The 14,206-nt window shown below is 36.2% G+C and overlaps 1 protein-coding gene across 1 annotated transcript in view; it reads right to left on the bottom strand.

Annotated features, from left to right (window-relative positions):
• The window catches only part of LOC128636234 (mucin-2), a 212,029-nt gene that overhangs the window by 140,455 nt on the left and 57,368 nt on the right, over positions 1-14,206 (bottom strand). The window lies entirely within an intron of this gene.

Below are 14,206 nucleotides of genomic sequence, written 5' to 3'. Positions count from 1 at the left end.
AAAGGAAACTTCATTCTTCAGTAGCCAGCAAAAGAAGAGGATGCTCCGCGCCGGGGTGTTTGTATTTTTTTAAACAGGTAAATGAGCTGATTTATTTGGGGCAATGCCCCACAAAAGGCCCTTTTAAGGGCTATTGTCAGTTTAGTTTAGGCTAGGGTTTTTTTTATTTTTTATTTGAGGGGGCTTTTTATTTTGATAGGGCTATTAGATTAGGTGTAATTAGTTTAAATATTTGATCATTTCTTTTTTATTTTGTGTAATTTAGTGTTTTGTTTTTTTTGTAATTTAGTTAATTGTATTTAATGAATGTAATTTATTTAATTGTAGTGTAATATTAAGTGTTAGTGTAAGATAGGTTAGGTTTTAATTTACAGGTAAATTTGTATTTATTTTAACTAGGTAGTTAGTAAATACTTAATAACTAAATAGTAACTAGTCTACCTAGTTAAAATAAATACAAACTTACCTGTCAAATAAAAATAAAACATAAGCTAGATACAATATAACTATTAGTTATATTGTAGCTATCTTAGGTTTTATTTTACAGGTAAGTATTTATTTAGTTTTAAATAGGAATTATTTAGGTATTAATTGTAATTTTTATGTAGGTTTATTTTAATTATGTTCAAGTTAGTGGGTGTTAGGGTTAAGGTTAGATTTAGGGTTAAGTTTAGGGATTAATAAGTAGTACAGTGGCGGCGACGTTGGGGGTGGAAGATTAGGGGTTAATAAGTGTAATGTAGGTAGCGACGACATTGGGCTGCAGATTAGGAGTTAATAAGTGTAGGTATGTGGTGGCGACTTTGGGGGCGGCAGATTAGGGGTTAATGAATGTAGGTAGGTGTAGGCCACAATGGGGGCGGCAGATTAGGGGTCAATAAATGTAGGTAGGTGGCGGTGATGTTAGGGGCAGAAGATTAGGGGTTAATAAGTGTAATGTAGGTGGCAGCAATGTCGGGGGCGCCAGATTAGGGGTGTTTAGACTCGGGGTTTATGTTAGGGTGTTAGGTGTAAACATAAATGTTCTTTCCCCATAGGAATCAATGGGGCTGCGTTACAGAGCTTTACACTCCTTTATTGCAGGTGTTAGGCATTGATGTCTATGGGGAAATCGTGCACGAGCACGTAAAACCAGATCAAAGCAGCGCTGGTATTTGGGTGTGGTATGGAGCTCATCGCTGCAATATTGCCTGCTAACTCCGGGTTTTTGAAAACCTGTAATAGCAGCGCTATAGGGAGGTGAGCGGTGGAAATAACTTGCAAGTTAGTACCGAGGCGCTCATAATGCAAAACTCGTAATCTGGCTGAATATGAATTACAAATAGGAAAATCTATTAGACTTGTGCAGCAGCAAAACCTTTTTTTTCGTCTGAATCTACAAAATCAGCACCTAGCTTCCAGCTCGTCAGCCTACCTAGGCATGCTTTTCAACAAAGAATACCAAAAGAATAAAGCAAATTAGATCATACACATAAAATGGAAAGTTGTTCAAAATTGTATTCTCTATCTACACCATGATAGAAAAAAAATGTGGGTTTTACATCCCTTTAACAAGCAGCTTGGACAACTTGCCAGCAAGATAAATGGATGACTGTAATCTGTAAAGGAGTGAGACCTTAAAGTGATGGTAAGTTTCAGACTATAAGAATGTTGCAATGATAAATATATAAGTTTGAAAGTAAAACCACATAAAAATTTTTTTAAAGTATATATATGGGGGGGGGGGTGCAACGGCCATGATAGCATGCTAAATTGGGAGCTCCTAGGGATAATCTTAATAATGTATAACATTTTTGCAAAACTGTTACTATATAGTGCTGCAGACACGTGCAAACTCCTGAGCTTACATTCTTGCTGATTATCTGCCAATTATCTGCCGATTATCTCTAGATATAAGTGGCATTGGCCCTACATTTTACAAGAACAAGATTCAGGAGACAAGATTTTATTTCTTATGGTAAACCTGTACTATCAGGACCATCTGTTAAAGATTTTCACGACAGACTACTTCATCTGACTAAAGAGGTATTTAAAATGGAAGCAGCCGCTATACTACTACTGCAGGGGGTTGAGGCAGTGATGGAGGATTGTTTTATCAAGCTTCATACAGTACTAGCAGAAGAGTATATTATCCTAGAGGACCAGATTAGCCCGGGAAATAACAGCATCACCATATTTGAGCTATCTGATGGCTGGTGCGACACTGCTGACCAGCTAACAGAGCTTGGAAGCATATTTGACACATTGGGGTCGATTTATCAAATGATTTGCAATGACTGCAGGTTCTCACAAGAGAACTGGCATCCGTATTTATAAAGCAGCAGTCATCAAACCGCTTCTTCCCAAACCTCTTTGCCACCTCTTAGGTGGCGAATTTGAATCTCCCTGGTCTAGTTGCGTTCTTGTGCAATGCTGAATTCCGGCAAAGGAATTCAGCCCGTCAGAGGTGAGCTGCAGCAGACAGGGGCGCGTATTAAATTGAAGGTTTGAGAAGCCTATATTTTGTCATTGTTTTTCACTCTAATATTAGTGTCTATTGTTCAACTGAATTTTTGTCATAACTGTAATATGGGATTTATTGTATGTTCTATCTTTCACAAAACCTCAATAAAAGATTATTAAAAAAAATAATATATATATATATATATTATAATAAAAGATTAAAAATTCCTACTTGGTATTGTCTGTCTTGCCGCACTCTCTACATAGGCTTTTTAAGGTCTTTAAAGGGGCTGGACTTCAATAGTGTCATATGACACACACATTAATTGGATGTTCACTGAAACTGTCATAAAAGAAAGAAAAAAAAAAAAAAGAGTTCATCCCAGTTGGCCAGCATAGCATTGAAATAAAAGCATCGCTATATGCACTGATTTAACCCTCTTACAGATGGATTAAAAACAAAAAAGTCACACATTTTTTAAAGGCAAAGATTACATATATGGCATTTGATTAGTTTACCATCACTTTAAGGGCAGCAGAAACTGCAGTTATACCCAGTGGGTATATCATACTGGAGTTACTTCTTGAAAGCATTGTTTGGGCTCAATTTATCATCCAAGGGCAGACAGGGGTGGACATATTAAAATATCAACTTTTACACAGACTCTCATTTTATCATTGATAAGGCTTTCAATGAAGTAAAAGAGATGGATAGAAATACCTTAGTGACGTGTCATATTACATCTGAAAAGAAGTTGCCAGATAAACCAGTATTTGTTATTACTTTCAGTAGTCAATACATCAGATCTGCAACATTATCAAAAATCATCTCCCAATCCTCAAAAGAGAACCAAATGTATCTCCTGCTATTGGTAAAGGGTGCCATTTTGTGAGCAACTGCAATAAAACATTGGGGAATATCTTAGCTCCAAGTATGGGGTAGAAATAACCAGAATAACTAATTCTAGTTGGTTACGTTTTTTGTTTTTTTGTTTTTTTATTTTAGATTGACTATTTATAGCAATCTGCATTAGTGCGACATGGATTTTAGATTTTAATTTAGGGATAATATTAAATAGGAAAAGTGACGGTTCGGGCATAAGGTCACAACTAAGCATTTCATTGATAAATGTACATATGTCTTGCCAGTATTGGGTAAGTTTGGGACATTCCCACCATAAATGGTAATGTGTGCCTTTTCCTTTACACCAACACCGATCTGATGCATCTTTAAAAATGTGTTTATATTTTTGGGGGGTGAGATACCATCTCATCATAAACTTATAGTTAGTTTCTAGTAAGGACAACAAGTGTGCTGATTTAGCCATGGCGGAGAATATCATATGCTATTCTTTAATTGAGAGGGTAAATAGTAATTCTTTATGTCAGGCGACGATATAGTTAAGTAGGTCTGGGTGCTTAAGTGTGTTCAGAGTTGTGTACAATAGTGATATTCCATGTCTGAGTGGGGATTCCAGACAACAAAGCTTTTCTAATCTTGTTGGTTACGTTTTAAAGGCCACTACAAATGCGGTGGCTGAGCCTGTAAGGCTTGTGATCATGTAATAGTTTGCACAAACTTTCAATCTTATGTTACACAAAATGTATATATGCTTGACCCTTGTACTAAGTGCAGAAGTAAATATGTTGTCTATCTCATTTGGTGTCAACACTGTAAGGGGTAGATTTACTAATGTCTGTCCGACATGATACACTGTAGCGTATCATGTCCGACAGACATTGCTGAATGCCGACAGCATACGCTGTCAGCATTTATCATTACACAAACAGTTCACCAGGACTGCTTTGCAATACCGCCCCCTGCAGATTCGCAGCCAGTCTTTAGACTGCTGTTTCCGGCAAGTCTGAAGCCTCACATGGGAACACTATATGTTGGGTGCACTATACGTGAGATTCACAAGTGAATTAGCGAGCACCTTAAAGATATAAACAACATGCTGAATTGCTCAGTTTTGACCTCCCATTTTATTGATAAGCACCAAAGCTCTACACGCTATTTTAAATGGTGTGTTATTGAGAAGATTAAAAGACTTCCAAGAAGGGGGGCATAGAAGCTGAACTTGCTAAAAGAGAGGAGTTTTGGATATTTAACTTACGAACAAGAGTACCTTAAAGGGACAGTCAACTACAAAATGTAAATAGATAGATAATCCCTTTATTACCCATTCACCAGTTTTGCATAACCAACATGGTGATATTAATATACTGTTTACCTTTGTGATTACCTTGTATCTAAGCATCTTCTGACAGACCCCTGATCACATGGCTATAAATGTATCTATTGACTTGCATTTTAGCCAATTAGTGCAGTGTCAGCCACAACTCTACAGGAGAGAGCACAATGTTATCTCTATGGCCCACATGAATTAGCAGTCTCTTGTTGTGATAACTAATAAAACAAGGCATGTAATAAGAGGCTGTCTGTGGTTTAGAAACAGGCAGCTATTTAGAGGTTTAAATGTTATAATGTATAATTATATAACAATGTTGGTTGTGCAAAGCTGGGGAATAAGTAGTAAAGGCGTTATCTAACTTTTTAAACAATAATAAGTTTGGTGTTGACTGTTCCTTTAAGGTTTAAATATAGAAACTGACATAATTAAGTTTTGGCAATAAGGTGGTAGTTTATAAAAAAAAATCTAACTGATTTGAGTGTCATATATATAGATTGGCAAGTATAGATTGCTTCAGTACAATGTATACTCTGTTCAAAGATTATATAGGGGTTAAATGTCTCAAATGTTACAAGAAATGGTTGCTCACACAGATTGTATGAAGTTTTGTATACATAATTGCCTTTTGCTTCTTATACAATATATACCTTGCCAATTAAGTGCATGGGGCCCATTTATCAAGCTCTGTATGAAGCTTGAAGGGCCGTGTTTCTGGTGAGCCTTCAGACTCGCCAGAAACACCAGTTATGAAGTAGCGATCTAAAGACCGCTGCTCCATAACCTGTCCGTCTGCTCTGAGGAGGCAGACAGACATTACGGGAAATAAACCTGATCGAATACGATCGGGTTGATTGACACCCCCTGCTGGAGGCTGATTGACTGCAAATCTGCAGGGGGCGGCGTTGCACCAGCAGTTCACAAGAGCTGCTGGTTCAATGCTGAATGCGGAGAGCGTATTGCTCTCCGCATTCAGCGATGTCTGTCGGACATGATCCGCTGATCGGATCATGTCGGACAGACATTTGATAAATAGGCCCCTATATCTGTAAATGTGAATATTAAATTTGTCAGATACCCTTTCCACCTACAGTAACAGTGTTATGCTTTGCACTTAACAGGATAGGATTAAGGCACGTTCCAGCCGAAACGCGTAAGACTGTGTCTCCTATTCATATTGTTTTTACACGCTGTTGATTTGGAAGATAATAAAAGAGTTCACTTTTACCTCCTTGCCCGTTTTTTCTGCAAAGTGTATATATATATATATATATATATATATACATAATCATATATATATATATATATATATATATATATATATATATATATATATATGTATTTATATATATATATATATATATATATATATACATATCCATATTTAGCCATGTGTATGTATGTATGTCTATGTTAAAGCCCTTTGCCAGCCTTTTTTTCTTCTAAAACCTGAGACCTTATTGCTTTGAGCCCTTATAACTTTTTTGTTCAATATTTTTTTAATTAATTTTTATTAGATAGTGTTAATAATAACACTATCTAATAAAAAAATAATTAAAAAAAATAAAAGTAACTATATTTTGTAATGTATTTTAATATGTTTTGTGACCAGAGCTCTGAGGATGCGGTTATCATTCTAGTGTACATCATTATTGCGCTCAAGTGATCACGTTTACTTTCAACTTGTAATACCAGCGGTAAACCCGACGAACATAAACACCCATGATAAAACCCCTTATCACTCGCGAGTAACTGTTAGCGCTTCACTTGTAATCTGGCCCCTAGTGTCAAACAAGTAACAAAAAAGCACTTCAAAAAATACAATGCTCCATCAAAATATAGCATTTTATTTGTAAAGTAGAACACCTCTTTAGTTCTAAAAGTAAGCGTGCAGTCTTAATTCATTGTATGTACCCTGGATTTATGTAAATAATGTCAAAAAATTGTTGAAAAATAATTATTTCCCTCTGTTTAACACATACACTATTAAATAACAATTCAGCTAAAAATACTTTAAAGATGAAATCAGTTACAGATTTAACTGGTTGTGAGAAAAGAAGGTCCTTGGAGTTTACAGAACAATAAAATCATTTGGAGAAAGTGGGGGTATATAGGACTGCATTTAACATTCCGTGGTGGACAGGGACAGACATATTCACCCTTTGCCCAGCTCCTCCTCATTGCACATAAGCGCTACTTTGCGCTCGCGTGCAACCCTGCCCCCTGCCTGCACACAGTCAATCATACGTGGGCAGGAGCTGTCAATCGACCCCGTCAGACGAGACCTGGGCGATTTAAATTCTCCACCTAAGAGGTGGAGACCAGGGTAGGAAAGCTGTGGTATAATGACTGCTGCTTGATAAATACTGACTGCAACCTGCAGTCAAATGGGGGAAAAGGGCTTAATGATTCGAGCCCATAATATTTAAAATTGTTATGTGAAGCAACACTGTGTAGAATTGTTTTTTATTGAATTGTTCAAATGTTAAAGTGGATTAATGGGAGTTATAGGAAGTTGCTATATGAACCAATAGGAAGTTTTAATAGGTAATTGATTAAGAAAATAAATGGATCTTTTATACAGAGCAAAAGGAAAAGTTATTGGAAACAGTTTGATAGAGCAATAGACTGAGATGTGCATGATATATTTACTTAAAGGGACAGTCTAGTCAAAACTTAACTTTCAAGATTCAGATAGAGCATACCATTTTTAACAACTCAATTTACTTTTATTATCAACTTTGCTTTGTTCTCTTGGTACTCTTTGTTAAAAGCTAAACCTAAGTAGACTCATGTGCTAATTTCTGTGTCCTTAAAGGTCTCCTTTTATCTCAGTGCATTTTGACAGTTTTTCAAATCTAGACATCACTATTTCATGTTTGTTATGTAGATAACGTGCTCACTCACATTGAGTTACCTAGGAGTCAGCACTGATTGACTAAAATGCAAGTCTGTCAAAAGAACTGAAATAAGGGGGCAGTCTGCAAAGGCTTAGATACAAGGTAGTCACAGAGGTAAAAAGTGTATTAATATATCAGTGTTAGTTGTGCAAAACTGGGGAATTGGTAATAAAGGCATTATATATCCTTTTTAAACAATAATAATTCTGGAGTAGACTGTCCCTTTAATAATAGCCAGGGCATCAGGAGACAGATATAAAAAGCGATAGGTTGTTATATGGAGTTGTATGAAGATATACTGTAGGTGTCAATTGTACATAGGAATAGGATGAGACCTAGGGGTTATATGGGTGTTAGTTATGTGGAGGCATAGGCTGTGATATTTAAAGGGATATAAACCCCAAATTTTTTATATTATGATTCAGATAGAGCGTACAATTTTAAACAACTTACCAATTATCTATTATAAATTTTTATTTGCTCGCTTGATAAATTTTGTTGAAAAACAGGGATGTCTGGTTAGGAGCTGGCCCATTTCTGGACCACTATATGGCAGCAGTTTTGCAAGAATGTTATCAATTTGCAAGAGCATTAGATGGCAGCACTATTTCCTGCCAAGCAGTGGTCCAGGTGCCTACCTAGGTATCTCTTCAACACAGAATATCATAGGAACGAAGGAAATTTGATAATAGAAGTAGACTGGCATTGTTTTCAAAATGGTATGTTCTGTCTGACTCACAAAATACATTTTTTGGGTTTCATATCCCTTTAAGGGTCAGTTATATGGTTGTAAGGGGTCAGGTATATGGTGGAACAGGCAATGATATAGGGAGCAGGTTTATGTAGCAATAGACAGATAGTGGAGACCTGTATTAGTTATAGGTGTCAGTTATATAAAGAAATAGACTGAGATATATAGATCATTATATGAAGGAATATGCAGAAATATAGGGATCAGCTTTACGGAGCAATAGGCTGAGATATAGGTCCTATTTATGAAGCTGTGCACACAGCTTCGGGACACAAGCGGACCTATGATAGGGTTGGGGACGAATGTTTTACAACATTCGAAAAATTAAATTAATTTTAACACATTTGTGCGTTCATTTCGCATTTCAAATGTTTGCACAACATTCTAATATTCGTTTATTGTATTAGTATTTCTAATGCTTTCTATCAATGTAATATTTAATTCAAATTTTTCTACTTATTCGATTTGAATTAGGCAATATTCGAATTGAAAAAATTAAAAATAGAAACAATCAAATTGGTATCTATTATGTATCAATTTACTAAATTCCCTACCACATGAACTATTGAACTTCTGAATAGTATTTGTTAAATCGAATATTACAGTCGAAATTTAAAATGTGGATATTTGATTTAATTATGAACATTCAAAAATAAAAGTAACATTCGATTACAAAATTTTAATGGATTTTCATTCTTATCAAGATTCAATTGTCCAAAACGAATGTCCACAAAACTATTAATTCTACCAAACAAATAACACTTTCAGTATATTTGCTCATCCCTAGCCTACAATCTTAGGACTGCTGCTACTTCAAGGGTAGCAAAGTTAAATCATCCCATTCAAATCCAATCATGTAATGGATTTCTTCATTGTCATTCAATAGTTGCTGAAGTAACGCAAAGCTAAAATGTAAGAAATGCTTGTCTCTGTAACTGCAACAGAAGAACCTATGCCTTGTACATACAGTTATTGTGGGAGATGGAACATTAGCCCTTAAATGCCCTTTGCTTTCGTTTGCTGCTGGTAAATGAACAATACATCAAACAATGAACACTCAACACACCCGACTTGGGTAAAGACCACTAGGTCAACTTTATTAACAATTTTTATTGTTCTTAATAAAAAGAACAAAAACAAACAGTCGGCGGCAATCAACCCTAGCCATATATATATACCTTTGTTAAGCTGGTCTGGACCCAGGCACGAAAGGAAAGAGGGTCGGAGCTTAGCTACAACGCCTGGATGTTGACAGGTCATAAACAGGCCTGCACCTGGTGACGTCACTTTCTCCACAATGGTCATCATTTACTCAACCTGTCGCCGCCAGGGGCCAGATCAACTACCTAACTTGGGTGCAATACTCAATCTGACATTGGGGCCCCAGAAAAACTGAGTCGAAATTGAGTCGAGTTGAGAACAACAAGATCTTCATGGGGGTGTGTGTAAAATTTACAGGCCTGGGTTTACTATCTCTAGGTAGATTAACCCTGTGATCGCCAGGCTACCCTATTGATGACTTTTGATTAAAACAATGTTTTAAACACTAGGCAGTATACACTCAGACAGTGTATGTTTCCATTTCATTGAAAGTTGCCCATCATTGGTTTCTGCTGTCTGTTTTGAACTCCAACTCCATAGGGAATGTATATTGCTGTACACAGCTAAATTAATATTTTAGAATGAATTAATATTTTTATCTTCTCAGCTAACAACAAGCACAGAGTTGTTAGGATGCTTGCAGCACTCTCAATTAATTGATAAATTGGTTAACATTAAGGGCCATATTACAAGTGGCGCACTAACAGTTACGCGCAAGCAATATCTGGTTTATTGCGGCTGTTTTCGTGCGCCGGATGTAGTGTTTGTATTACAAGTTGAAAGTAAATGTGATCGCTTGAGCACAGTTGAAGTTAAGGCGCGTAAGGATAGCATGACGTGACCTCAGAACTCTGGTTAACTGTTTTGTGAAACAAAAAAGTGTAACAAAACACATCAAAACTACTTTACAAAGTACAGTTACACTCATAATAACACCATCTAATAAAGATTATTTAAAAAAATACTAGATAAAAAGGTATAAGGGCAAAAAAAAAAAAAAAGGTATAAGGGCTCAAAGATATGAGGTCTCAGGTGGCTATAAAAAAAAGGCTGCACAGGACTTAAACATAGGTACATACATGACTAGAGTGTATATGTATATATGTGTGTACATATGTATTTATGTATTAACAAACATATATACACGTATAACTACATATGTACACACATATAGACATGTATATAAGTGCATTGGAACCCTTCGCAGTCAAATATATGAATATATGAAAAAGCATATTTATGCAATATTCATATGTAAGAAAGTGTTATACTGTGTATTTACTATAAATATTTCACATTCCAATGTTCTTCACATAGGGGAATATGTTCTATGTATTTTTAAATAGATATTCATATATATATATATATATATATATATGTATGTATATATCTATACCTATATATAATCATCTATATATAGGTATAGATATATATTGTACCAAAATACCATCAGATATATGTCCAAATATGTATTTATGACTAAATAGAACATTTTCTGCTATGTGAAGAGCATTGGAATGTGAAATGTTCATATTTTCATGTCAGGTTCAAGAGCACTTGAAAATATGCGATTGGGATTACACGTGAGTAGGGTTTTATCCCACTTTTTTTGCTCCATTGATTTCTATGGGTGAATACATAAACACGTTTATGAAAATCTAACTTCGGCATTTTGCGTGCATTGGGTTAGTGCATGAGCAATTTTTTTTTACTTTCAGCTTGTCATACATTGCGCGAGCAAAAAGCATACTTCTAGCGGAGTGAGCGAGCAAGCCAGAGCTAAATACCGCTCTACTTGTAATCTGGCCCTAAGTATGGGGCGGGTTGAAGAGGTTTTCCCAAGTGCAGATGTCTCTTTATCTTCTTCACAAACAGCAACCTACAGATAGCAGCTAAACTACTAAACAACTTAAGTGTTACCTTTGCTACCAAATCCACATCGGAGCCAGATTATGATGTTGTGAAGCGTTGGAAGCTGTTACAATGATCTGCTGGTCATCTTGACATGGTGAATGCTCCTTTGAAGCAACTTGTAGTTCTCCATAAATTCTCTGTGTTGCTGGTGCTTTTTGAGTAACGTTCAACAGACAAGACCAAGTTCTACCCCATGGTCTTGACTAAAGGCATCTTCTATCCTTTGGATCTAGTGCTGCTACAGAGATTTGGAGTGGTGTAAATTTTCAGTGTCTATAGTCATGGGCTTTGTTTACTTCATCCATAAAGCTCAGGTATCCAGCAGCATAAAGTTCTGAAAGATTGTGATAGACTTAGAATAATGGCTTCAGATTTTCAATCATGTTAATTATCTCACATGAGTGAAAATCATCTTAATTAAGAAGATGGAGATATATTATGTTCCTGTATCAGCAGTCATAATATAAAAAATGGGCTCTAATGATCCTCATCTAATTTATGAGAACTCCATTGGGTCAGTGATTATGGTCACCTTTTCAAATCAGACTACATTTGCTTATTATATACATTTATATTTATATGTATTATATACATTTTATATTTAGTTATTGCTCACTATCATGTTCACTATCAGTGAAGGCTCATTGTCACCAAAAGAGTGTATGAGTAAGCTAAGATTTATGGAGTGACATTCTGAGGGGCAATACACCCCTTCTTGTTCCCCTTACTCTCTGTATTGTTGTTTTTCAAATATTTACAGTGTTCTTACAGGACATCCATTTACACATGACTACTGAGGGTATATGTTTGTCAAATTAAATGGATATTTTAGTGTGAAAATGCCATGCTCTAGCTTGGTAGAACATGTCATTCTTGCATTACTGATCTTAGCTTACTATTGACCATTTTACAAGATGAACAATACTCATTGTGCAAGGCAAGTTTCTTGCATTCAGTTTTAAGCACTCAGTTTTGCTCAATTTGATATCAGTACCCAAATCAAACAATAGGAATAAAGTACATCCTGGGTGGTTTGACCAATCAATAGGATGCAAGCTATATGATCAATGACCATTCCTATTGTATGAATTAAAAAAAAATTAAGCAATATGAATATAACAACAGCTAGGCAGCAGTATAACAGTTGTTAAATACCAAAGAAGAGGTAGAACGAGGAAATGGACAATACGTACAGGAAAATTGCTGCACTGGACCAAATGGACGCACAAAGACTTTAGACAGTGTCAGGTCCTCAGACCTTACTATACTTACAACAGACTGGGTACCAGTGTGTGGCCGGGGCTGCGATGTTGGTGAAGTTGGATTTGGAAAGCGCACTGTTATTAGGTCTGCTGCTGCCAGGGACCACAATAAGTAATGTCAGCATAGTCCAGCTGGATGCCCTGCTGCTCACATTATTGCTGTCTTCATTTGTCTATGCAATATCCTTAGCACCTTTTATATTCTTGCTATTTGGAAGTGACCTTGTCCAAACCTGAATGGGAGGTGTTAAAATGTCACCTAAGACTCCCATCCAGTGCTTGGTTATGGTTAAATAGACTAAAGCATTCTTGTTCCTGGCCTGTTACCTTGTTCCTGGCTCTGGCAAACCTTTTAGATTACTCTACCTTTCGGACCTTTCTACTAAAATCTGCTTTCTGGGGACTGATTTACTGGTTAACAAACTTTGGGACTGTGCCCTGATATTCATCTGCATCATCGCTTTGCTTTGATACCTGATCTCAGACCGCTTTTCTGCCATTGACCCCTGGCTCATACACTAATAATTCTACAGTTTTCTTGACGACTGTTGCTGCTCATTCTCTGCCCTCCTGATTCCTGCTAACAAACTGGGTAATTTGCCTATTACCTTTATAGACAGTTAATTGATAGGAGGTTTTTTTTAGAGTTTTATCTTTTACAGAAACTTTTTTTAATAGTATTTATTTTCTTTTTTTAAGTAAATTTTCTTAAGTTAGGGGTGAGTTTAAGTTTTTATTGGGGTGTCTGGGGAGTATAAGGATACTAGTTATAATAGGGGGTGTCAAGATAGTGGTTGATTTAGTGTTGAGGGTCTGTGATGAGGGGGTTAGGTTAGGAGTCGGTTTATGTGGGGGCTTTAGGCTAGTGGTCAGTTTAGATGAGGGTGTCTTGTGGTTGGGGTATCTAGTTAGTGGTTTAGGGGTTAATAGTGGGAGGGTTGTGTAAGGGTATTACCATTCAACACCTCTTGCATTTTTGTACTCCACTTATAAAGTCTCATTTGCAACCATTGTATCTTCTGAGAAGAACATGACCAGTGAATGAATCAGGGATGGCAGATGCATGTAACCACCAATCTACAACGGTTTCCTGGTTGGAAGCGGCATGCTAGGGGGGCTTTACCTTCAGGGCTTAAAGGGACATGAAGCCAAAACATTTTTCATGAATCAGATAGAGAACATAATTAAAAAAAAATAATTACTTCTATTATGAAATTTGCTTAATTTTCATGTTATTCTTTGTTGAAGAGATATCTAGATATGTAGTGTGCACATGCCTGAAGTATACATAACAGGAAATAGTGCTGCCTCTAATGCTCTTACTAATGTATAATATTGTAGCAAAAGTTGCTACCATATAGTGCTGAAGACACGTGCACACTCCTGAACTTACCTTCCTGCTTTTCAACCAAGGATAAACAAGAAAACAAAGAACATTTGATAATGAAAGTAAATAAGAAAGTTGTTTAAAATTGCATGGTCTATGTAAATAATCAAAGAAAAAAATGTGTTTTATGTCCCTTTAAATATATGGTAACTAGGGTCAGTAATGCAGAAATCCCATGCTTTAACAAATAAGATATTTTTACATCAGTTATTCTATTTACCCATATACCATCAGGAGCCCTGTGTAAATGGCTGGCA

The sequence above is a fragment of the Bombina bombina genome, chromosome 7 (assembly GCF_027579735.1).
Source record: "Bombina bombina isolate aBomBom1 chromosome 7, aBomBom1.pri, whole genome shotgun sequence".
Classification (NCBI taxonomy): Eukaryota; Metazoa; Chordata; class Amphibia; order Anura; family Bombinatoridae; genus Bombina; species Bombina bombina.
The sequence above is the reverse complement of the archived record's forward strand: the minus strand, read 5'-3'. Positions and strand labels throughout refer to the sequence as shown.